This window comes from Anolis carolinensis, chromosome 3, assembly GCF_035594765.1.
Source record: "Anolis carolinensis isolate JA03-04 chromosome 3, rAnoCar3.1.pri, whole genome shotgun sequence".
Lineage (NCBI taxonomy): Eukaryota > Metazoa > Chordata > Lepidosauria > Squamata > Dactyloidae > Anolis > Anolis carolinensis.
This window is the reverse complement of record NC_085843.1, coordinates 24129683-24156706: the sequence shown is the minus strand read 5'-3', so window position 1 is coordinate 24156706 and position 27024 is coordinate 24129683.

Below are 27024 nucleotides of genomic sequence, written 5' to 3'. Positions count from 1 at the left end.
TAGGTAGCTAGGAGACCAAGTGGATGGAGCTTAGCCCTCTAACTGGCAGCAATTGGATAAAAACAATTATTCCTTTCCCTCTAATTAGGACTTTATTTTTATTTTCTTTTTCTTGTATCAACCTAGAGCCGTGGATGATGGGCTGTGTTGTCAAATTTCGAGGTTGGGGGGCCTGTAGTTTTGTTGTTTTGTCCGCTGCCCTGATGCCATCACTCTTTTATATATATAGATTGGTTTCTGTTTGATTTCCAGTGCTCACGCTGCCTTGGGGTGCAACAGAATGTTTGCTGTATATGTGTTCTGTGATTTGCTCTTAGTCCCCTTCGGGGTGAGAAGGGCAGAATATAAATACTGTAAATAAATAAAATTATTCAAATCCCATCTTCCCTGAGCAGGATTTTTGAAACCAGCCTACAAAAATATAGTAAAGAGAGCACCTCTCTGACCTAAGAAAATAGTTCCAAAGCCTGAGAGAACCATCAAGAAAAGCTTCTTCATGTTCCTGCCAGATGTACCTGGAGGGTGGTGAGAGAGTAACAAGAACTTCCCCAGGTCTCATATGGGCTCATATAAGAAGATATATTGCTCCTGTGGTTATGGGGATCAAAACGTGGAGATATTTCTTAAGCATCCTGAGACATGTCTCTCTTTCTTTCATGGATTTTATCGAATGCTATCTAGCTTCCTTTTTTAAAAGGTAGATTTTATATCTGGTGGCCTCTTCAGTTATCAAGGGATGGAGCATCACATGCAAACTTACTCTTAGATGGGACCCAATTACAAAAAACAAGATCATGTTAAGGTCTGTTGGTTGGAGCATTCTGAGGTGCAATCCAATAAAAGTAACTTTTCTTAAGATCTGGAGTAAATACAACATACATTTTATCAAATAAGAATCAACCTGAAAGCTTCTTCAAAGCTCAGAATGGTCTAAATCAAGATGTGGCCATCGAATGGAAGCAACAGGGGCACAAATTGGCTACAAAATCTGAAGTTCAAGGTCAAACTACAGTTCCATTCTTAACTCCTTTCACAAAACAATACCTAAATTGTTTTCTACCCTGAGTCCATCACAAGAGATAATCAATGAATGTAAAGAAAAATAGCACAGATGGTGTATTTTGCTTCTGGGCTGAGTTTCCCATGGAGCTAACTTGTGGAGGGAATTGGTGGCAAAATGAGCCCAATTGTTGTGGTTATTATGTTCTTTTTCTCCCAACATGTGTGTTCCTGGCTTTTAATTTACTCCTCCAATCTTAATCAACAGCGATTTAACAAAGGAAATGATATTTGTTTTCCTTTACAATTTCCTGATTGTTAATTAAACTTTCCCAATCAGAACATGACAGTCTGGATCCTAACAACAACACTATTTAAGCTCTACAGTGCAGATTTCAATCTCCCCAGCAGACCTTCTCCGTGCCATATTTTCTTTCTTTTTTGTCTGAAGCAGAACATATTGAACTTGTTTTTCCTCCCAATTATCTATAGCACAGGAAACCATAAACTGTCACTATCAGTCTATACGCTTTCTAGCAGCCACAAAAGCATTCTCTATTTTGTCATACGAACTCATTATTTGTGGCACTTTTCTCTTTCCCTTCCATTTTTTGTGTATTTGGAATTTCCAGGCACATTACCCCATATGATGATAAGATAACAAAAACCGATTTCCTTTTTAATCTCATTTTACTACTTGTGCTTGAGGAAAATGGCTTTTTCTTAGCAGTGTGGTCAATAGAAAACAATACAAAAAGAGATATACAGTACCAAGTTGTCATGGCAAATTTTTCACAATTTCTATTTAGCTTACATTATATTGTGAAGCTATTCATTCTCTGCAAATATATTTTGGTGCTCATGTCAAATATTCTTACATTGTGAATGCAATACTGGTGAAATAATAACAGTCACTGGAACAATGAAGCATAATTAACCATTTAACCTGTCAATATAAAAGGGACTCATACCAGCTTCTTATGGAGCCAATCTATATGTTTATATAGTGTTCTTGGGTCTGTACCATTCAGTATGCTGAAGGTTAATGTGCAAATATATGCTTATTTAAAATCTCATGCATGTTGAAATAAGGACATTTGACATATGGAGGAATGATTCTCCAGTGATAATAATCATTCTTTAAAAAAATTCTCAGAGCAGCTAATGAGTACTTTTTAGCAAATTCTATTCTTATTGTAAGATAGTCATTAAAACTGCTCAGTTTCCAAGGAACTTATTTTGCACAAAAACTGTACATTGTGAGTGCATGTATTCCAAAAACACCAGATGACAGAAATTTTAGCACATAAATATTATCTTTGTGCAGAAAATACTTTTTTGCACAAAAACACTAAGTTTAGAATAAATCTCTAACCCCAATTCTTATCAGTTCAGAGTTTTTCTCATCTGGGTCTCCTGATGTACTTTTTAAAGCTTTTCCCCAAATATTTTCAAATATTCTTTCCATCCTTTGCCATTCAAACCTGCAAATTCCATTATGCCTAGATAATTCTGAATAATACAATTCCAGTTCTCACCTCATTATAAGACCCAAGATTCAAAATAGTTTGTTCCCATGGCAATTACAGTAGAATATGCTGCTATATCTGTGTAGTGTGAATAGTTCCCTTATCTAGCAATGATAAGACACAGATCACCCAGGGCATATATTCATTTTCTAAACATGTAGAAGGATATCCCAATGCATAGTATGACTATTTCTCTCTTTTAAAAAATTTAGATAATGTTCTGTCTTTTCATTTAATTGCTTTTGAGTTTTTAAAAGATTTTTGTCACATAAACAAGAACAAAACTGCTAAGGGAAACATTGAAAGGGAAATGGCACCTTAAAAATTGAAAGATGCATAATGGGCTACAGTCCACATTAATCCTATCCATGATTTCATTACTAAGTTAACTAAATGAGAAAGGGAAATATCTTTGCTCCATCCACTCTATTCAGGTTTTCCTCATTTGAACAGTGAATCTATCTATCTATCTATCTATCTAGATATGAAGTAACTGAGCAAACATCCCATAACCAGAAATATGATAGAAAGAGCTTCTGTGCCACCCATACCTGCACTCCCATTCAATGCAATCACTAATCAGGCAAATACCTGAACAGGGTTTATCTGTGAAGGCTCTCTGAGCTCAGAATTTTGGATCATGTGAAAAGCAACCTCATGTTGCAGACTTTTCCTATTCAGATCATCATTCTCCATTTGAGGAAAATAATGCCTGCTAGGACAGGTCTAGCACTCTCTCCCTCCTCCTCCTATTATGAAGGCCTAATTAGGGTTTTGTCAGATGCTGGCTAGGGCATTTCTGAATTGGTAAGAGCATACACTGGCAGGCCAATGCTTCTCATTCTGAAATGTCTCAAAGTTTTGGGCGTGTTTCCATCCAAGACTCTGTCTAGAAATGGAAGATGTCCACCATCAGGTTCTTTTTTTCTGATCAAAGGTACATTTTGGAAGAAAGGAAAGGAAAAAAACACTACCCATAAGACTGAGGTAAGCATTGGTATAAGATTCTGTTCTCAGGCATTCTAGGTTGTTTTTAGAAGTATTTCACCTGAATCTTGTGGAATCTCCTAACATACAGTAGAGTCTCACTTATCCAAGGTTCTGGATTATCCAAGGCATTTTTGTAGTCAATGTTTTCAATATATCATGACATTTTGGTGCTAAATTCGTAAATACAGTAATTACAACATAACATTACTGCATATTGAACTAATTTTTCTGTCAAATTTGTTGTATAACATGATGTTTTGGTGCTTAATTTGTAAAATCATAACCTAATTTGATGTTTAATAGGCTTTTCCTTAATCCCTCATTATTATTCAAGATATTCGCTTATCCAAGGTTCTGCCAGCCCGTTTAGCTTGGATAAGTGAGGCTCTACTGTATATTGTGTTTTTACTTTACTATTTACTTTATTGCATATTTATCATTGATGATGTGTGTCATGTATGTATTTTATTGTGTTTTATTGTAATTGCTTGGGTTTGGGCCCATGTTAGCTGCCCCGAGTCCCTTTGGGGAGATGGAGGATGGGTATAAAAATAAAGTTGTTGTTATTATTATTATTATTATTATTATTATTATTATTATTATTATATACAGTAAGATATACATATCTATGGAGAATATCTAAAATTCCTACAGAGGTTCTCCAACATAACATTATGGTAATTTCTGGTGGGAGCATACCAAAGAGTCACATGGAGGACCTAGCAAATTCCTAGAGAGACCATTTTCCCCAGGTGCAGGTAAGTGAAACAGAGATATGAGATTTAGTATTGTGAATATTATGGGTGTGTGATTAATCAAAAACACATCCCATTTTTGGTCCTGTTTTTGGCCCACCCCCCATTCCATTTACCGGGAATTTCCTGAAATCAAGAATGGTGCAGGAGTACACACACACACACACACAAGCCAGAAGGTAGGGCTGGGAATAGCAGAGACTGAGAGTCAAAGACGTGAGCTAGAAGAAGGAAGGACTTTTTATTTTGGGTGGGTGGGAACTTAGGTTGCTGGTGCAGGACAGCATACATAAGCCAGAAAATAGGGCTGGGATATTCTCCCCATGAGGACTCAAGGGAGTGAGGCTATTCTCTAAACCTATCCCACACTCAAGTCAACTTAAAGCAACCCCCCTAAAATATTTAAACAAACACGCACAAAAAGCCCTTTTCAAACTCGCAGCCCTCCCCCAAGTGCAAGCCCACACAATCCTCCCTAGTAAAATTATTAGTAAAATAAAAAGACTAGAGAAAGATAGTAACTAAGAAAATTTAATTCAGAATAAAAAAGTTGGAATTCTCAAAAAGTGGTCCCTAAGTACTAAGAAGCAGCGATTGCACTGCACACTGAGCTAGCTAACTCTCTCTCTCAAATGCCAGGAAGCCATAGGAAAATGGGGGAGCTCACACCAGCTTTGCAAAAAGACATGTGATCTGCTTTCTTCTTCTGATTGGATTGGGGGGGGGGGAAACCCCTCATGTGTGAGGCTTTTCTTCTCACATGGCAGCTGAATGTAGCCAAATCAAAACAATATCAGGCACATGCCTAATGAATATCTTATTGTACACCAGTGGTTCACTCTGTATGTCCCAAGGTGTTGACCTACAACTCCCAGAAATCCCAGCCAGTTTATCAGCAGTTAGGATTTCTGGAATTTGAAAGCCAAAACATCTGGGGACCCACAGGTTGAGAACTACTGTTGTACACTTGGAAGGGCTTGGAAACCAATATTATGTCCACTGAGACTTAGGGAATTGCTTATAGCAAACCCCGTTGTGGGTCAAACTGAACCCTCCAGTGATGCATTTCAGAGCAGGTAATGCAATTGGTATAAGGTACTAAAAGATTACTTAACTTAATTTGTTATTAAAATAGAAGTTGGACAATGAATGCCAGTTCGATACTGTTCATTTTGTATTTCTGGTAAGCCTTTCCAAACTGAGACAGTAGAGGGAAGGTTGACTGAAACATTTTATATGTCTTTTAGGCAATGATTCAGGAAATTGTGCCTATTTACAGTAGTTCTACTGTAGTGAAAGAGGCTTAATTATTGTCAATGTTCCAGGAAATGCATCCTTAAAAATTTAAATGTACTACAAAGATGGAATCTGGAAGTTGTGTTTTCTGCTGGGTGTTTGCTGGTGTGCAATACCTGTATTCTTTTCATCCACTCCAAGATGTAGCTCTGTCATACAACCATTCAGCACTCTTTTCTTTAATGGCTGTTTTCACAACGTTTCAGCTGCTGAGCTGTAAATTACATTTTTATCCTTTTAGATATGCTACTAGTAACCTCAGAATAGCTATGGTACATTTTGTTCCACTTGGCAGCTGGGTGAACAAGAACTCATAGAGATGGTACACACTAACAGGGCACGTGGTTCAGAAAACACAGGTTTTAATCCCCCCCCCCCCCATTTGCTGCCAGATGGTTTTCAGATGAGCCTTTTCAAGTGCTCCCTACTGCATTGTCATGGAGTTCCTAAGCACAAATTGCCTTTTTGCCCATTCCTGTGATCAGAGTGAACTACTCCTGAGATCCAGTTAGTCAACTGCTACCTAAAAATATGCTGGAAAAGACAAGCAATAAAGGGCTGATGAATATAGGGAGTCTTATAGAATTAAGGGGCCCCTGGTAGCACAGTGTGTTAAAGCGCTGAGCTGCTGAACTTGCAGACCAAAAGGTCCCAGGTTCAAATCCCGGGTTCTGTTCAATATATTAACAACTTAGACGAAGGGTTAGAAGGCACGATCATCAAGTTTGGAGGCGACACCAAACTGGGAGAGATAGCTAATACTCCAGAAGGCAGGAGCAGAATTCAAAATGATCTTAACAGACTAGAGAGATGGGCTGAAACTAACAAAATGAAGTTCAACAGGGACAAGATACTCCACTTAGGCAGAAAGAATGGAATGCAAAGATACAGAATGAGGGATGGCTGGCTCGACAGCAGTATGTGTGAAAAATATCTTGGAATCCTTGCGGATAACAAGTTAAACATGAGCCAACAATGTGATGCGGCAGCTAAAAAAGCCAATGGGATTTTCGCCTGCACCAATAGGAGTCTAGTATCTAGATCCAGGGAAGTCATGCTATTCTGCCTTGGTCAGACCACACCTGAAATACTGTGTCCAATTCTGGGCACCACAATTTAAGGCAGATATTGACAAGCTGGAATGTGTCCAGAAGTGGGCGACTAAAAAGATCAAGGGTCTGGAGAACAAGCCCTATGAGGAACGGCTTAAAGAGCTGGGCATGTTTAGACTGCAAAAGAGAAGGATGAGAGGAGACATGATAGCCATGTACAAATATGTGAGGGGAAGTCATAGGGAGGAGGGAGCAAGCTTGTTTTCTGCTGCCCTGCAGACTAGGACACGGAGCAATGGCTTCAAACTACAGGAAAGGAGATTCCACCTGAACATCAGGAAGAACTTCCTGACTGTGAGGGCTGTTCGGCAGTGGAACTCTCTCCCCCGGACTGTGGTGGAGGCTCCTTCTTTGGAGGCTTTTAAGCAGAGGCTGGATGGCCATCTGTCGGGGGTGCTTTGAATGCGATTTCCTGCTTCTTGGCAGGGGGTTGGACTGGATGACCCATGAGGTCTCTTCCAACTCTATTATTCTATGATTCTATGATTCTAAGTAACAAAATTAGAGCAGACTTAGGACCTCGTCCCATAAGTTCTGTAAAGTGGGGATGATTGTCTTCTTAGAATAGTGTTATCATCCCATTGTGTTTAAAAATAAATCATTTCATTTTTCATATCCTATCACATGCTCTTATTTTTAACCCTTTCTCCCAAAATGATCCTCATTCTGTTCTATCACATGAGCGAATGCAGTCCACAAAGTTAAAAATCTGTAATAGCTCAATTTCAATAGCCAAGAAAAAATACAGCAGAGCAAAGTGGTGATATCTTAAAATTGTGCTATTCCTAATGATTAAATTAACTTCAAAAATATAATGTCAGGTTCATGCAGCAGGATTTTGGAAAAGAAGTGGAGCATTAGTGCTCATTAGGAGTCCACCCATTCTTTCACATCACTGAAACAATTTAACACTGGCGAATCTGATAGATCTCATCCCAAAATGCTTTCTCCCATTTCCGCATGCATTTCTCCCTGATTCCAGTCCCCCCCTGCCATTTCTCCACACTTCTAAAACAGTACACCTACAAAATACCATGGATAATAGGCAGAAGTCTGTTTCCGTCGTACGATGGGCTCTGTGGTACTTCAGCTATGAAATGTTTTAGAAGTTTGTAGAAATGGGGGGGGGGGAGTCTTATGTGAGATGAAGCTTTTTCATGCAAAATATGTTTTTAAGATAAAGGTAAAGGTTTCCCCTGACATTACGTCTAGTCGTGTCCAACTCTGGGGCTTCGTGCTCATCTTCATTTCTAAGCCGATGAGCCGGAGTTATCCAAAGACACCTCCTAGGTCATGTGGCCAGCATGACTGCATGGAGCACTGTTACCTTCCCGCAGAAGCGGTACTTATTCATCTACTCACATTCGTGTATTTTTGAACTGCTAGGTTGGCAGAAGCTGGGGCTCATAGCAGGACCTCACGCCGCTCCCCAGATTTGAACCACCAACCTTTTGGTCAGCAAGCTCAGCAGCTCAGCAGTTTAACCTGCTGCGCCATCAGGGGCTCCAAATATGTATTTACTACATCTAAACTATTAACTATTCTGACAACAACTACATACAAGCACACTAACAAACATGGGGGTTTCTATGAATTCCAACCTGCCAGTTTAAAAATATAGTTATCAGATACTACTTTCTCCTCTACCACTATTTAGAAAAGTGAAAGACATACAGTTCTGTTTTAAGGTTGACATTGTGTATACTTTTTTTAAAAAAAACTAATCATTTTAATTTGTAAGCTGCTTTGAGACTTAGGATGCCTCTACACTGCAGAATTAATGCGATTTGATCTCACTCTGACTGTGATGGCTCAATGCTATGGAATTATGGAGGTTGTAGTTTTACAAAGTCTGCAGGCTTCTCTGCCAAAGAATATTGGTGCCTCACCAAATTATAAATCCCAGAATTGCATTGCACCATGAGAGTTACAGTGGTGTCAAACTGCATTAGGTTCAAAGTGTAAATGTGCCCCAAATCGAAAAGGAGGAGGAGGGGAGGAGGAGAAACAGTTTCTCCATTGGACATATTTAGGAGGAGGATGTACCCAGAAAAGAACCAGATCTACCTTTCAACCCAGCAGATAATCAAAAGGAGAAAGGTTAAAGCATTGCATTTTTTCCTCCAAAAGTTCTGAAATATTACCTTTTTGGACTACAGGGACCAGCTCAAAAAGTAACTTTTCTAAGTACTGCTGCTTCCATACCTGCTGTGCTCCATCTCCCTTGCACCCAAATTCTGAGGAAGAGGCCTTGAACAAATCTTCTATTAACATAACTTTTGTCATAGCTCCCTTTTAGTCATAATTCTTCCTAGCTTGCACACACTAATTCAACAAATACTCTGATTTAGTCTTTTAATCTAACAGCACTCTGCTGTTATCCTCCTCTGCATTTCCTGGTTTGCCCTTGAAGTCTGGGAAATTTTATTGCATGTTGGAAAACAATAATTATTTATCTTAAAACAGATATTAAGCACAGTGGTGGGTCTGTGTCTTTGGTGCCATTCAATCTCAATGTGCAACCAATTTACCCAAACATAATTATCTGTGTTATATCAAAAGCAAAAAAGAGAACAGCTGTAACAGAAAGGTTTGAACATGTCCGTTCAAGACATAGGTTAGGCAAGCATAAATTATTCCCTCAACATGAAACGGTACAAACCAATTTCAAGACAAGAGCCTTTATAGGCAGGTTGACATATGGGAAAGTGCAGCAATAATTTCAGACTTGTAGATCTTGGATTAGAAATCTAGTGAACTTTCCAAATGAGCCAAATGACCTTGGATCAGTCACTGCCTCTCTGCATCAAGTTGGTTGTGGAGATAAAATTGGGACAAAGCTGATGCAAATGTCAGACTGTTGAATTGGACTGCATTAGAAATTTGAGAGAAAAATGCTACCGGTAAGCCTCCAGTCCTAAACACATTTAGCTGGGAATAACTCCCACTGAAGTCAATGGGGCTAATGTCTGGGTAGAAATGTTTTACACTATGCTGTAAGGGCACAGTTCACTATAGAGCAAAGAATTATACTGAATCATAGAATAATAAAGTTTTAAGTTAACACAAAAGCCAACTAGCCCAACCCTTTGCCATATACAAGAATATACAACATTTTCGAGAAGTTCATTGGGGGGGGGGGGGCAGGCCAAAGACAAAAGGGTGGAACCAAAAATGCTGCCATACATCTTTTATATTCAATATGTAATCCTAAAGAGAGGAAATCCAACTGTTTAGAAGTGGGAAATTCATTCATTCATATTTATGTAGTTTATGCCCTGCTTTTCTCTCAGCTCAAGATTCAAGGCCATTGACAAAACCATTTAAGAACATAGTACAGTAGAGTCTTACTTATCCAACATAAACGGGCTGGCAGAACGTTGGATAGGCGAAAATGTTGGATAATAAGGAGGGATTCAGGAAAAGCCTATTAAGCATCAAATTACATTATGATTTTACAAATTAAGCACCAAAACATCATGTTTTACAACAAATCAACAGAAAAAGCAGTTCAATACACAGTAATGTTACGTAGTAATAGCTGTATTTACAAATTTAGCACCAAAACTTCACAATGTATTGAAAAATTGACTACATAAACACTGACTACTAAAAGGCAAACTGTGTTGGATAATACAGAATGTTGGATAAGTGAAGGTTGGAGAAGTGAGACTCTACTGTACCTACAACTCAAAGGATATCAATGATTGTGTTAAAACACAACTAAAGTTCTGTTTCAGAAAAACAAGTTCAGCCCACTTTAAAAAACAAATTATAGAAGATATTTAAAACATAATGAAGTGGCCCAAGCAGACTTCCTGAGAAGGGAGTTTCACATCTTGGGGGCAGGCCCATAGGCCCATTCTACACTGCCTGAGAAAGTTCTCACCTGTGTTCTCACCAAACCTGGCATGGTGGTAGGACTGAGAAAAAACTCTCCTCTGCAGGTAACTTATCTTGGACAGATTCAGGCCCCTTCTACACTGCCATTTAAAATCCAGGTAACCTGCTTTGCACTGGATTATATGGCAGTGTAGACTCATCCAGTTCAAACCAGATTGTGTGGATTATCTGATTTGATAATCGGGATTATTATTATTATTATTATTATTATTATTATTATTATTATTATTACTATTATGTTTATTCAAACCCTATTTTATATCCCCTGAAGGGTTATTCAATATACAAATATACAAAAATTTAAACAGAATTAAATATTAAACAGTATTAAAAGATTCACAGTTAAAATCATTCAAACATATTTGATGCATATTCAAAGCTAAAACCACAGCACCCCTTGAATTGATCTTAAAAACCTTCATCTTTAAAAGCCTGCCTGAATAGAAAGGTTTTAACCTGCTGCTGAAAGGACAGCAGGTAGTGGGCCATTCTGGCTTCCCTGGGCGAGTTGTGAGGCAGCCACTGAGAACACCCGCCCTCTTGTTAATAATAATAATAATAATAATAATAATAATAATAATAATAATAATAATAATTTTATTTATACCCCACCCCATTTCCCCAAGGGACTCGGGGCGGCTCATAACTCCCACCAACCAAGCTTGAGATGGAGGTGGGACTGAGAGAAGGGCCTCCCCTGAAGATCTCATGGCAGGTTCGTACAAGGGGATGAAGTCGGCCAAATTGCCTGGACCTGAACTGATTATATGGCAGGGTAGAACTATAAAAGCTGCATCCCTATTAGACAAGAGCATATGAGGGAAGCCCAGAAGGCTTGGCTGATTCAGGCGAAATTCAGCCCAGACATGCTCCTATCAAAAGAAAGAGAACATATTGATGAGTAGTGTTGTTTGTTTATTTGTTTATTACATGATACTGAAAATGCAATATGTTTACCATGAAAGTCTAGGTCAGTGATCCTCAAGCTGTGGGTCCCCAGATGTTTTGGCCTTCAACTCCCAGAAATCCTGACAGCTGGTAAACTGGCTGGGCTTTCTGGGAGTTATATTTATTTATTTATTTATTTACATTATTTATATTCCGCCCTTCTCACCCCGAAGGGGACTCAGGGCGGATCACATTATATACATATAGGGCAAACATTCAATGCCCATATATACATAGAACTGAGACAGAGACAGACGCAGAGGCAATGTAACCTTCTCCTGAGGGGATGTTCAATTCTGGCCACGGGGGGAGCAGCTGCTTCATCATCCACTGTGACGGCACTTCCTCATTCCAATGTTGCAAATTAGTTAAATTTGCCTACCTTATTTCCTACTTGATAGATGCAACTATCTTTTGGGTTGCTAGGTCAGCAACAAGCAGGGTCTTTTTTTTTTTAATTGACAGGTGCTCACCCCGCCATGGGCTGGCCTCGAACTCATGACCTCATGGTCAGAGTGATTTATTGCAGCAGGCTGCTCACCAGACTGCACCACAGCCCGGCCCCTCTATAAGCCCAAACACCACAGGTTGAGAACCACTGGTCTAGGTGGACTTCTCTGGGGATGATATTCCATAACTAAGGATGCTTTTTTAAGGAGACCTATTTACGAGTAATTATTTCAAATAATTATGCTAACCCAATAAACAATAAACCTGAATATTTAAAAACCCCAAATTAGACAAGAGATCACTTCTCTAGATGCACCCTGAATGTTCTCAGGGGCAAGTTTCTGCCTTTTGAAACATTCTGTTCCACCCAGGCATGTAGCCTGTGGGGAGCTTGAGGGGCTTCAGCCCCCCCCCCCCCGAAATTCTCAGAGTGGTCCGCAAAAAGGCTTACATTTATTATTTAAACTGTTATGTTTATTCATATCATGATCTGATCACCATGCTCAATATATCCCATATGCATGGGGGTCTTGGGATAATGATACAAAAGATTTGCTAGGGTAGATTTCCCCCCCCCCCCCAGACTCACCCCCCCCCCTTGAAGCAAAATCCCGGCACCCCCCAAATCAAAATCCTGGCTACAGGCCTGGTTCCACCTCAGCTTCCGCAAACCATGTCTGGCCACCTTTACACCAAGGGCCCTTCCACACAGCCATATAACCATAATATCAAGGCACATAACCCACAATATCTGCTTTGAATTGGGTTATCTGAGTCCACATTGCCATATAGCACAGTTCAAAGCAGATGGTGTGGGATTTTATACAGCTGTGTGGAAAGGGCCTGTCTCCCTAGTGCTCCATTCAAGAAGGCAATCTGAAGTTTCTTTTTGGGTGAATCGGCTGAGAGAAGTATTGATTCACAACATGTCTCCAAGGGCTTCTGATATCTTTAATTTCACCCTCTTGTACTTTATAATTAGAAGTTATTTAAAGCAATCAACTTGAAATGATTTTTGTAAAGGTTCATAAGATATGAATACTTAGATTTTCCTTATTTAGACTGTTTCATTTGAAAAGATTATGAAACAAATTAAGAACTTTTAAAAATGTATTTCATAACACATCCTCTCCAAAGAAAAGGGTTTCTAAATGCTGCTTAAAGTTAGACAGCTTTCAAAAGACAATTTGAAGCAATAATAGGAATCTCCTCTGAAAGCAAAATAACCATTACTATCTCCTACTATTTTCTATAGCCTTTTATACGAAGTTGCCATTATAGGAAGCAATAAAAGTTTGCATACATGGAACTTTTTAGAAAAATACTGTATATTTCTGTTTGAAAATAGAATCCATTTTTTTCTGAGAAATGCTGCTATAGATTGCATTTGAGTCCTATCTCCGGAGCATATAAAAAATAGGTGTGATTTTTAGGGACTGGGGAAATCCAGCTGTTTAAGTGATTCATCCTCCTGTTGTTTTTAGTACAGCACTTAAGATTTCCCTTTTCCAAAACAAATAAACCCAAAACAATTAAATAAACAGCACATATACAGTTCCATGCAAAGAAGTAGTGCACCATGTAATTTCTGAAATATGGACAAAAACCTTAAGAGCTGGAAGGACCATGAGGGCCATACAGCCCAACTCCTTTGCATACAACAAAAGCATTCCGAAATACGTCCATCCCAACTGTGTCTAAAGACATTCAAACAAAGAGTTCACTATTCCCCAAGGTAGTCCATTTCATTGTCAATTTAACTATTTTGTGCATTTTAATACAGTAGAGTCTCACTTATCCAACAATCGCTTATCCAACGTTCTGGATTATCCAACGCATTTTTGTAGTCAATATTTTCAATACATCGTGATATTTTGGTACTAAATTCATAAATACAGTAATTACTACATAGCATTACTGCGTATTGAACTACTTTTTCTGTCAAATTTGTTGTAAAACATTATATTTTGGTGCTTAATTTGTAAAATTATAACCTAATTTAATGTTTAATAAGCTTTTCCTTAATCCCTCCTTATTATCCAACATATTCGCTTATCCAACATTCTGCTGGCCCGTTTATGTTGGATAAGTGAGACTCTACTGTATGTATGTTATGGAAATACGTTTTAATATATGTATTCTACAGAGTGTTTTCACATTATTATGTGCTTTGATTATTGTTTTTGCAATATTGTGACCTGCCTTGTCCTGTCAGCCTGGCTGTAATACCAGGAAAAATATCCCAATTAACCAGAGCCTGTTTGAAAGTATTTATGGATGAATCTATACTGCCATATAAACTCCGGATTATCTGCTTTGAACTGGATTATATGGCAGTGTAAAAAAGACCTATATGACAATGTTGTGATTAGCCAGCAAGAGTTTGGCCCCTTCTACACTGTCAAATAATCCAGATTATCAAATCAAATAATCCACATTATTTTGAACTGGATTATATGAGTCTACACTACCCTATAATCCAGTTCAAAGCAGATAATCTGGATTTTATATGGCAGTGTAAAAAGGACCTTTGTCAAGACCAGATCCTGAAAAACTAATATTTTCTCATTCTTTAATTAGGTCACTCAGGGCCCTTCCACACAGCCATATAACCCAGAATATCAAGACAGAATAACCCACAATATCTTCTTTGAACTGGGTTACCTAAGTCCACATATATCCCAGTTCAAAGTAGAAATGTCACATTTTATTCAGCTGTGTGGAAGGGGCCTCATTTAGCAGATGGTGTGAATGCTATAGGTGTTGTTTGTATGCATTTCAGCAAAGCATTTGATAACCTACCCCCCCCCCCCCACCCACACACACACATACCCATACCCAATATTTTGATTAATGAACTGACAGTGTAGAAGGGATACCTAACACTTTGAAAAATAGGAACAAAATACCAAAGGAACTTGGTAAACTAGATAACTGGGCTGAAACTGTGACAAATGCAAAACCTGACATTTAGGCCACAAAGTCCAAATGCATACTTAGTAGCCATACATGTGATAAGGACCTTGGGATTATTGTTAAAGTAAATCAACCATAACCCTGCAATGTGACGTTAAGCAATGATGGCAATTAATATTTTAGCCTGCATTAATAGAGCTGTAGTTTGCAAAATAAGTGACGTCATAGTCCCACTATATTCTATACTAGTCAGATGTTACCTGGAGCACTAAATTCAGTTCTCAGCACCTCATTTTAGAAAGGATATGGCACTGGACTACAACTGTGGAGATCAGGGTTTTAGGTTCCCAATCAAACATGGAAAGTGGTGTGTCACTTTCGGCCAGTCATACTCTTTCAGCCTCAAAAGAAGATATAAACAGCCACCCCTTGAACAAATCTTTTCAAGAAAACTTCATCATGTGCTTTCCATAGGGTTGCCATAAACCAGATAAATCAAGCTATAGACCAGCAGCAACAAATAGAAAAATGGGAGCAGGTTCAGAGAAGGGTAACAAGAATAAGTTATGTAAAAAAGAAAGGTTGAGAGAAATGGGCCTGTTCAACCTGGTGAAGAGACAATTGAGCGGTGGCATGATTGTCCTCTTTCAGGAGACAGGTGGGATCAGTTTTGTTCTGTGTTGCCCCAGATGGAAGGACCAAGGACATTTAGTATAATGCCAAGTTTTGAACTTTGTGTTTTTAAATATATTATAGCTGTACCCAATTCGCTTCTGACACGATAAATAAAGAAATTATCTATCTGCATGTTATGATTGAGCCTCGTGGCTCTGTTTCTGACAGGCGTGGGCGTAAGACTCCTCGAGAGTCGGATACTCTCGAGGAGCGAGAGAGAAAAAGACTGCGAGACATATTTGCAGCACCCTCTGACGAAGAGTCTTTCGAAGGGTTCACGGAGAGAATGGAGGAAGGGCTGGTTAGCTCAGAGGAGGATGAGATGGATTGGACTCGGGTAAGGGAGGAATTGGGGGCCACTGGCCATGATGGGACAGAAGATGAATGGGGACCTTCAGGATTAGACCCATGGCTTAGCTGGAGGGATGGGACGGGATCCACAGCTGGAGATGCTGTTGGGCGTAGTCAGAGGTGTTCCAGCTCTGACGAGGAAAGTGATGAGGAAACGCCCGGGTTAAGGAGGACAGCTGACAGTGATGAAGATTTGTAACTGGCATAAAATGGGGCTTGGGAGCAATTGCAAATTGCGTCGGGCATGGTAATCTGGGCAAACGCTTGGGATCCGTGTGTGTGTGGGACGCTTCCCTGAAGACTTGTGTGCTTTCCTGTGCTGTGACCTTGACCTTCCGTCGTCTTTCTGACGGACGCCATCTCCTGCTTTGAGAACCCGGACTGAACTGACCACGGCTTGTCTTCCCCCCTTCTTGGACTTGGAAAAACTACAAACGTCTGCTTCTGGCTTTGATTTACGGAACGGAACTGGTCTACTCTACTTCTACAATCCTTGGCTGAATTGCTCGTGTTGGAGATCCTGTCTACTGTGTGTGTGTGGGAGTGACGCAAGTTACTCTAAGCACAGTGCTGGCAGCAGAGAGGAATCTGCTGCCAATTAGTTGCATTCTTTGTATCTTTTGTTCTTTGGCTTTCGTTCTGTTAATACCTAGGCTGAAGCAAGCATTTTGTTTTTACCCGGATTAAACTCCGGTTTAATCCGGTTTATCTTTTGAACATTTACTTTTGTCCCCTTTTTGCTCCTAAAGGCAAAAATTGCCTGGCCCTTGTGTTTTTACGGGCATTTTTGAGTTCTGTAATCTAATAAACTCTGTTACTTTGAATCTTGTGGCGTTCTGTCCTTGACAGATTGCCCGACGCCCATAAAAAGTTTATTGCAGCAATAAACCCGTCAGGAAGACGATGGATGAGTTAAGAGCCAAAGTAGACCAATTGCAAACGGCCTTAAGCCAAACAGCTTTTGCTGTGAAAGGACATGTTTTGACTCCTGAACGCTTTGACGGAACCAGGTGCAAGTTGCCAACCTTTTTGGCACAAGTGGAGCTTTATTTTTCTCAGCTCAGTGCTCATGCTTTTCCTACTGACACTAGCAAGGTGGCTTTTATTTTGAGTTTGTTGACCGGTCCCGCAGGACAATGGGCCACTAATTTAATTTTGGGAAATGACCCAGTCAAGGACAATTTGAATAATTTCAAAAGGTTGTTAACTGATACTTTTGGGGATCCTCTCCGCACGGAGAACGCTGGGTGGGCTCTGTATCGGTTGAAACAGGGAAAGGGGACTGTTTTGGATTACTTAAATAAGTTTAACCTGTATCGCCACCAGCTGGATTGGGGGGAAAATGCATTCATGCTTTTATTTACTGCCGGGTTAAGTGATATGCTCCAGGATGAATTAGCACGCTTGGAGCCGGCTGAAAGCTGGGACGCTTTAGTAGCTAAGGTGTTGCGTTTAGACGCAAGGTTCGAGGCTCGTAAACACTCAAAAGCAATGTGTGCGCCACCTATGCATGTAACCAGGGCACCTGTGGTGATGGGGGAAGAGCCCATGGAGCTTGGGGTCTTTAAAAAACTGTCTACAGAGGAAAAGAGCCGTAGGAGGCAGCTGGGCTTGTGTTTGTACTGTGGGAATGCTGGGCATTTTGCCAAAAATTGTAATGTGAAACCTTCCCAGCTTTCGGGAAAAGGCCAGCCCTAGTGCGACGTGAGTCCAACGCACTAGGGCTCCTCAAGCAGTCAACTGAGGGGAGGAAGCATGTTTTCGTACCCATTACATTATCTGTTGGGGGAAGGGAACTTGTTTCTACTCTGGCACTGCTGGACTCAGGAGCTACGGTCTCCTATGTAGATATTGAGTTTGCTAAGAAGCATGGCATTCCTAGAGTGCGCAAGGCATGCGACGTGTGGGTGGAGGGAGCAGATGGGAGACTGCTGGAGACTGGGGTGGTTAACCAGGAAACCTCAGCAGTAACGTGGGAGGTGCAGGGAGTAACGGGAACGTTTGTGTGGGATATTACGAGCTTGCCTAGATATGATGTGATCCTGGGGATGGATTGGCTAGCTGTAGTAAACCCACAAGTGGATTGGGCAACACGTAAAGTGATCTTAAAGAGGCAGGATTGTTGCACTCTAAACGTTACTCATGCTGATATGGAGGGAGTGCCTGCTGAGTATGGGGAGTTCTCTGATGTATTTTGTAAAAGAGAAGCGGACAAATTACCACCGCACAGGCCATATGATTGCGCCATCAAGTTGGCAGAAGGTGCGAAACTGCCAGCAGGGAGGCTGTATGCCTTGACTGTACCGGAAAGGCAAGCTTTGCGGGAGTTTTTAGATGACAATTTAGCCAAGGGGTTTATTCGCCCATCTAGTTCTCCAACTGCGGCACCAGTATTCTTTGTAGCCAAAAAGACTGGGGAACTTAGGCTGGTCTGCGACTATCGGATCCTAAACAAATACACCATTCGGGATAGGTACCCGCTCCCTTTAATCTCGGAACTGTTATCAAGGGTGCAAGGGGCTAAGGTCTTTACCAAGCTTGACCTGCGGGGGGCCTATAACTTAATCCGTATACGGGAAGGGGATGAATGGAAGACGGCATTTAACACGTGTTTCGGATGCCACGAGTTCCGAGTCATGCCTTTTGGGCTTTGTAATGCTCCTGCGGTCTTCCAGAGGTTCATGAACGATGTGTTCAGGGACCTAATTGACCAATTTTTAGTGATTTATTTGGATGATATCTTGATTTTTTCTAAGGACGAGAAAGAACATCGTCAACATGTCAAGCAGGTTCTGCACCGACTGCGGGCTAATGGGCTTTTCGCCAAGGCTTCCAAATGCGTCTTTCATGTGCCTGAAGTGGAGTTCCTAGGTCATGTAGTGTCAGGTAGGGAACTTAAAATGGACCCACATAAGGTTGACGCCGTCAACTCATGGCAGGAGCTGAAAACTAAGAAGGATGTACAAAGGTTCTTAGGTTTTGCTAATTACTACCGGGAGTTTATTCCGAATTTTGCAAAGCTCACGGTACCTTTGACGCAGCTTCTGCGCAAGAAACAGCCATTTGTGTGGGGGCGGGAAGCTCACGAGGCGTTTCTACAACTTAAGTCTAGTTTTCAATCAGACAACATACTAACCCATCCTGATGTTGACAAACCGTTCGTGGTAGAAGCGGACGCTTCTAGCTACGCGTTGGGGGCTGTATTGTCTCAGAAAGATTCCTCAGGGACCTTGCGTCCCTGTGGATTTTACTCGCGGCAACTAACACCCTTCGAGCAGAACTATACCATATGGGAGAAGGAGTTGTTGGCGATTAAGGTGGCGTTTGAGGTGTGGCGGCACTGGCTTGAAGGGGCACGGCACCAGATCGTGGTCAGATCTGATCACAAGAATTTAGAGCACTTGCAAACAGCAAAGAAGTTAAACCAGCGTCAAATCCGATGGGCTTTGTTTTTCTCCAGGTTTAACTTCAAGGTGCAGTTCGTAGAGGGGAAGGCAAACTTGCGGGCCGATGCTTTATCCCGCAAGCCGGAGTTTAAGACCAATGAGCAGGTTGTATGTCAGACCATCTTGCCTACTGCCTCTCTGTGTGTTGTAGATAATGAGCTCGGGTTACATGACCAGATCCTTGAGGCTCAGAGGGATGATGTGTGGACACAGGAGCAACTGATGCTGCTCTCAGCAGGTAATCGTACCATACTGCCGCATCTACAAGATCAAGACGGAGTATTGGTACGCAGGGGGCAGGTCTACGTACCAGTGGGGGCCCTCAGGTTGGAGGTGATTAGAGCCCACCATGACGAACCCATGGCTGGGCACTTTGGCAGATTCAAGACCGTGCAGCTCATTACCAGGAGCTATTGGTGGCCAAAGATGCGGCAAGACATTCTGCGCTTTTGTGACAGCTGCGCCGTTTGCCAGCAGAGTAAGACGCCTGTTGGGCGCCCTAGAGGGTTGTTGTCGTCTTTACCTGTTCCGGACAGGCCATGGCAAATCATTTCCATGGATTTCATTTCAGATTTGCCTAAGTCTGGGGGTTATACTTGTATTTGGGTGGTGGTGGATTTATTTAGTAAACTGGCTCATTTTATTCCTTGTTCAACCATTCCGGCGGCCCCTACGTTGGCCTTACTATTTACTAAGCACATCTATCGTTTGCACGGAGCACCCGAGGTGATTATTTCAGATAGGGCTCCGCAATTTGTGTCACGCTTTTGGAAACATTTCCATGAGTGCTTGGGGACTAAGTTAAACGTTTCTTCAGCCTTTCATCCGCAAACGGATGGACAGTCGGAACGGGTTAATGGGCTCTTAGAGCAATATCTGCGTTGTTTTTGTTTAGATCAACCCACGGCTTGGGTGAAGTGGCTACCGGTGGCGGAATTTGCTTATAACAATGCGGTGCACACATCTAGTCAGCATACGCCGTTTGAGCTAACTTATGGTTTTCACCCACGAGGAGGTGTGGCGCCGTCGACCAATGTGGTCTCTTCGGACCCTGTGTACCGCTCTACGGAAATGGCTGCATTGCATGATGTTGCCCGTCGCTTACTGCTGGAAGCTAAGGCAACGCAGAAGACTCAGGCTGACCGCCACAGGCAGGCAGGGGAGGAGTTGGAAGAAGGGGATTTGGTGTGGTTATCTTCCAAACATATTAAACAGGCTGGGGGAAAGTTTGCGCCTCGGTATTTGGGTCCCTTTCCTATCGTTAAAAAGATTTCTTCTGTTGCGTTTCGTTTGCGTTTACCGTCTAGTTTAAAGGTCCATCCAGTCTTTCATCGTTCGTTGTTGAAACTTGATACCTCTAGTCGTCGTGGTGCTATAGCGGAGGGTATCACTGCCACTTCTCCGCCATCGGGGGAGGAGGCCTTTGTGAGAGGGGATAGTGTTATGATTGAGCCTCGTGGCTCTGTTTCTGACAGGCGTGGGCGTAAGACTCCTCGAGAGTCGGATACTCTCGAGGAGCGAGAGAGAAAAAGACTGCGAGACATATTTGCAGCACCCTCTGACGAAGAGTCTTTCGAAGGGTTCACGGAGAGAATGGAGGAAGGGCTGGTTAGCTCAGAGGAGGATGAGATGGATTGGACTCGGGTAAGGGAGGAATTGGGGGCCACTGGCCATGATGGGACAGAAGATGAATGGGGACCTTCAGGATTAGACCCATGGCTTAGCTGGAGGGATGGGACGGGATCCACAGCTGGAGATGCTGTTGGGCGTAGTCAGAGGTGTTCCAGCTCTGACGAGGAAAGTGATGAGGAAACGCCCGGGTTAAGGAGGACAGCTGACAGTGATGAAGATTTGTAACTGGCATAAAATGGGGCTTGGGAGCAATTGCAAATTGCGTCGGGCATGGTAATCTGGGCAAACGCTTGGGATCCGTGTGTGTGTGGGACGCTTCCCTGAAGACTTGTGTGCTTTCCTGTGCTGTGACCTTGACCTTCCGTCGTCTTTCTGACGGACGCCATCTCCTGCTTTGAGAACCCGGACTGAACTGACCACGGCTTGTCTTCCCCCCTTCTTGGACTTGGAAAAACTACAAACGTCTGCTTCTGGCTTTGATTTACGGAACGGAACTGGTCTACTCTACTTCTACAATCCTTGGCTGAATTGCTCGTGTTGGAGATCCTGTCTACTGTGTGTGTGTGGGAGTGACGCAAGTTACTCTAAGCACAGTGCTGGCAGCAGAGAGGAATCTGCTGCCAATTAGTTGCATTCTTTGTATCTTTTGTTCTTTGGCTTTCGTTCTGTTAATACCTAGGCTGAAGCAAGCATTTTGTTTTTACCCGGATTAAACTCCGGTTTAATCCGGTTTATCTTTTGAACATTTACTTTTGTCCCCTTTTTGCTCCTAAAGGCAAAAATTGCCTGGCCCTTGTGTTTTTACGGGCATTTTTGAGTTCTGTAATCTAATAAACTCTGTTACTTTGAATCTTGTGGCGTTCTGTCCTTGACACTGCATATTCATTTTTGCTTATGTTCTTTATCTCTTTTAATTTTTATTGAAAAAATAATGAAACGAGAATCTAAAATATAATCACCGTCTTGGTGAAGAAGCAAATTACTTCTCAAAAATATGTGAATCCTTTTGGGTTTTCCCAAATGATTTCTGAAATAAGAATGTCAGTTAATATCTGTGTTGCACTGTGGAGGTTTTAGTATATTAATGAAAGCCTCGTACATTCAATACTGGACAAATCTATTTTGACAGAGGACTTGTAAATAATATATAAAGGATTGCATCTAATCTCCCTTCTCAATAAATTTGCATTCTAGTTGGAGTTCAATTGATGGAAGAGAAGGGAGACATAAGCTGTCAGGCTTGAAACTACTCTTTCAAAGTCTGGCTGAACAAAAGAGAATGGGTATTCTTTCATTTCATTCCTCCCATTCTTCTAGATACCAATCAGTTGCCCCATTCATCAGAATCTCCTTTACCACTTTTCCTCCTGGGTGAAGAATTCATTCCCATTAAAACTCCATCAACTTATTTTTCAACTTTGTCTCAGTAGTAACTTTCTAAGGCTGCCCTTGGGGTAGGGGGAGGGGAGGTTTAATAGCATGTCTGTGCTTCCAAACAAGATTAAAAATCCTGCAAATGAAAATTTACACAACTAGACCCTTCCTGTATCCACAGGAATTTTTCTAACTTGGGGTTGGGATGGAATTTTCTTCTCCAAGGCAGGGTTTGTAAATTTATGAAGACATTGCTAGCCTGTCTTAAAATATATAGAAATTTCACATGCTTGATTCAATGTTGATAGTTTTGTAAGTATCTAAGCTAAAAATATTTTTTCTGACATTTGTCTATCTTCAAGTCATTTTGATGAACAAGAGCTAAGTTAACAGGCAAGATGAACAGGAGTGTTTTGAGGAGAAGATCTAAGATTCTGTTTCAGTGCCTACTAAGGCTGGATCTACGTTGTCATTTAATCCAGATTATCTGCTTTGAACTGGGTTATATGAGTAAATACTGCCATATAATCCAGTTCAAAGCAGATAATCTGCATTTTATATGGCAATGTAGATAGGGCCCAAGACTACTGAATATGAATAGTGTGGGAAGGGCTGCAGTCACCTGCAACTGCTGTGCTATGTTTGTGATCTGGCAAGGGGATATTGATAGCTATACCTGCAGAAACTGCAATTTAGTAGCCCTGCTGTAAGAGAAGGTTCAGCAAATTGAGGCCCATGCATCTACATCATATTGTGGAACATGAGGGTTTTTTACATAGTAGATGTCTCTGAAGAGATCATTTCCCAAACACAAGAGATAAATACTTCAGGGATACATAGAAGTTGAAGGATCCAGTTTATTCTAAGAGTTTGGAGCTACAGAATCAATTCAACGCTCTCTCTCTTATCAGAGGAAAAGTACAAGAACAACAGTGTCAGTTCTCAGAGAATATGCAGGTGAACTTCAGATGACTCAGTACATGGAATTGCCTCTGCCAACCCCAGTGGAGACATATGGTGGAGATAGGAACTCCCTACTCAGAGAAACAGAAGCAGTGACTTATGGATCTAACAGGAAGTCTTGAGATGTGTGCTGTTTCCTAGGTGGTAAAAATCTGTGATGTAACAGGTATATTATTTCTTTTTGTTGAATATGTCAATGATAACTCAACTAAGACCTACATCACACAACACTATGGAAAGATACATTACATGATGACTTATCCAATCCAGCCAAAGTTTAACTTTTATGCACTCTGGTCTCTTCTCCTTCCTCTTCATAGTCATATCCAGTTACAGTTGATTTGTTAAATAGTTGAAGACTTTTGGTATTGCCAGTAATTAAATATTGTGATAGAATGTATCTATTGATGCACCTGAAGAAGCAAACATCATCAACGAAAGCTTATACTATCGCTTTGGTTGTTTCAGTTAGTCTCTAAGGTGTTGCAAGATTCCTTTACATGCTAATATGACTATGCCTGAATTTATTGCCTAGAATATGAAAGAGGCAATAAAAGGGTTAGCTATTATATATCTGATCTTAATTAACACTGATGACATGGTTAATGGGGTGGACGTGGTGGGTTCCTTAGGCAGGAGTGGCCATGTTTTCCTAGAGTTTCTTATATGGTGAAAAGAGAAAGGGGATACATAGACAAGCATTATAGAGTTCAAGAAAAATTATTTCAGTAAATTTAGGAAATGAAAAATGAATGTTTCACAATGTGATCGCGGAGGGGAGGCTCCAACTGCCATCAGCCCCACTAATCATAGCCAATGGTAAGGGATGATGAGATATTTGGTCCAAAGGCTTTTGAAAGAGCACAACATCTTCAACCCCTTTCTTAAAAGATGTAAGAGAGGACAGCTGACATGCTTCTGATGTGGATGCTAATGGAAAATATCAATGTAAGCAAGTTTTTCAATTTCAAGATCTGATAGCCTCTTGAAGAGTAGTCGCTTGTATTGTCCTTCTGCACTGAATCAAATTTGTCCTGAATGTAAATGGGAAATCTACTTCTATGACTCATTTCAATATAGGAGTCATCTGTACAGAATCTGGTAAGTAATGACCAATATAATTTCCCCTTTTTTGTTGCTAGTATGGTGTCTAAGAGCTTAAACAGATAATCAGAAAGTTCAATTCTTTTCTCTCACATCTACAGCCATTCTGATTGCTGCGGACAGTCCCAATTAATCTATTGTCACCACTCTTTTTCAGTTGCCTTTACAGCACCCCAGTTTTTCTCCTCTTTATTTTTTTCAAATACATTATTTACCATGAATTTCACCATGCTCCCCCCTCCCACACACACACAATTGTAGGCCATTAGTCCTATTGGTAGAAAATATGCTGGGGACAATCCTATCTCATCAAGTAACATTGCCCCCAGATTGGCTTTGGGTTTTGTGGATTTTTAAACTTTTATGTAAAATGAAGGAAAGGGAGGAGAAAGATCAAGACAGAGCCCCCATGATCTCACCTGAAAGCAATGAAGTTAACCAAACCAACAAGGTTGAAGGCAAATGATTTCTGTCTCTCATACACAGATTGTATGTTGCCTCTGCATTTTTGCATAGGACAAAGATAAAAATAAGCAAGAGAGATAAAGGTGTTGTACAGCCACAAACCTTTTTGAAATCCTGGTTCACTTGGTGTCGTGCACAAATAGCTGTCAACTCTTAGAATTAATCCCCATCCCTTTTCCCTCTCTGCACCATGAAGGCATATGTTCAGATTGATAATGCCAGAAAAAAAAGCAATGTCAGTCACCATGCATTTGGGCTCCCTTGGAGAATCTGTGTATCTGTATATTGCACAAACAAACAAAAAACCACTATAGGAGGAGAATTTTGATGCAATTATAAATACAGCAGCATTCCCAAGATTGCTTTTTCTTTTTTGCTGTGGTCTGTCAGTGGGCACACATGACCATCAGTAACATGGGGGTGGGAGGAGATGCAAAGGATTGTAAGGAATTGTGAGATGCTAGAAATAGTGTGTAATTCAATCTGAAACACAATGTGAAAATATCACATTTAGGATGGAATCTGAACCCCTGGTAGTGCAGCAGATTAAACCGCTGAATTGCTGAACTTGCTGAACCCAGCAGTTCGAGTCTGGGGAGTGGAGTGAGCTCCCACTGTAAGCCCCAGTTTCTGCCAACCTAGCAGTTCGAAAACATGCTCTTCAGAGATGCTCAAAGACAAAAAGCAATTGATAAGAACGATGGTCTTTAGGCAAAGAAAACCTATCCAAACTCCAAACAGCCTTGTATTTCCACCTGATTCAACTGTACAGGTGCACTGTAAGTAGGCATGGGTGAATTCCTCAGAATCGTCATTAATCATAATAAAATTGTATCTATTTTGGGTTCCAAACGGGATTCCAAGGTGGTTTGGCGATTCGGAATTAACCTTCCAATTCAAAGCATGGAAGCCCATTTATTTAATGGCCTCGGAAAACATTTGGATATATGAGGAAGTGTTTTTAGTTCAACCAAACTTTGTTTGCAAGGAATAGCACCTTAGCCTGAGGTTGTCTCCTTGCCCAATCAGTGCTGAGTCTTGGTAGAAAGAGAAGAGCCTTTTCATCCAGGCTTAATAAGAGATCCATAGAAAGCAACCTAGTCCTGAGTGTTTTCCCTCCTGACGGGCTAGCAGCAGCTGGTTTTGAGACAGCATGATATAGTGTAGTCATCTGAGTGTTGGACTACGATTGTGGCTTGATTCCCCACTCAGCCATGGAAACTCACTGGGTGATCTTGGGCAAGTCACACACTCTCAGCCCCAGAAAATCCAATGAATCAGGAAATAACACTTTTAAACCAGGAACAGATTTTTGTTATTTTTAAAAATGTTTTTTATAAAAACTTTGAAAATTCACCAAAATTTGAGGATAAGTCAAACATTCTTACATTTGGTGAGCTAACAGTGGTAAATGTGTTCTACCACTATAGCAAGTTTCATTAGGATAGCTCAAAAAATGAAGGAGAGAGAAGCCCCTCAAGTTTCCCCATTGACAATAATGTTTTCCTTCATGCGCATGCACATCCACCAAATTTTGGAAAGTTTTGAACTTTTTGCTTCAAAATTCAGAAATGACTTTAGAAATGAAGCGCCAGTGCCCCCTACTTTCAAAGAGAGTTTAGAACCATTTTTTTCATGGATCGCACATGCCTAACTGTAAGCATTGTGACCAAGACTCATCTGTTCATGTCGTTAATTTGCGATGTTATAAACTGGGCAATGCAAACTGAGCTCACTTGTGGAAGAGAAACCACAGAAACAACGAAAGAACAGAATGAAATTTATAACATTATGTGCATTTGTGTTCATCAAGCAGAGCCTGCAACATTTGAAATATAAACAGGTTTTAGAAGATTCATTTTTCACAGCAATACTTTCACTTCTCAACAGGAAAGTCCAAATGTTTCAGGACTTAAACTCTCAAGCTATTCTTATATTATCACTGCCATGTAATCCAGTTTCAGAATTGAGATTGACTGCATTGAACTGGAGACTCATATAATCCAGTTCAATTCAGTTAATCTGAATTCTGAAACTGAACTATATAGTAGTGTGGATCCTCAGAAGCAACAGCATTCTTAGCTACCAATAAGGAATTCTGGAAAATGTAATCCAC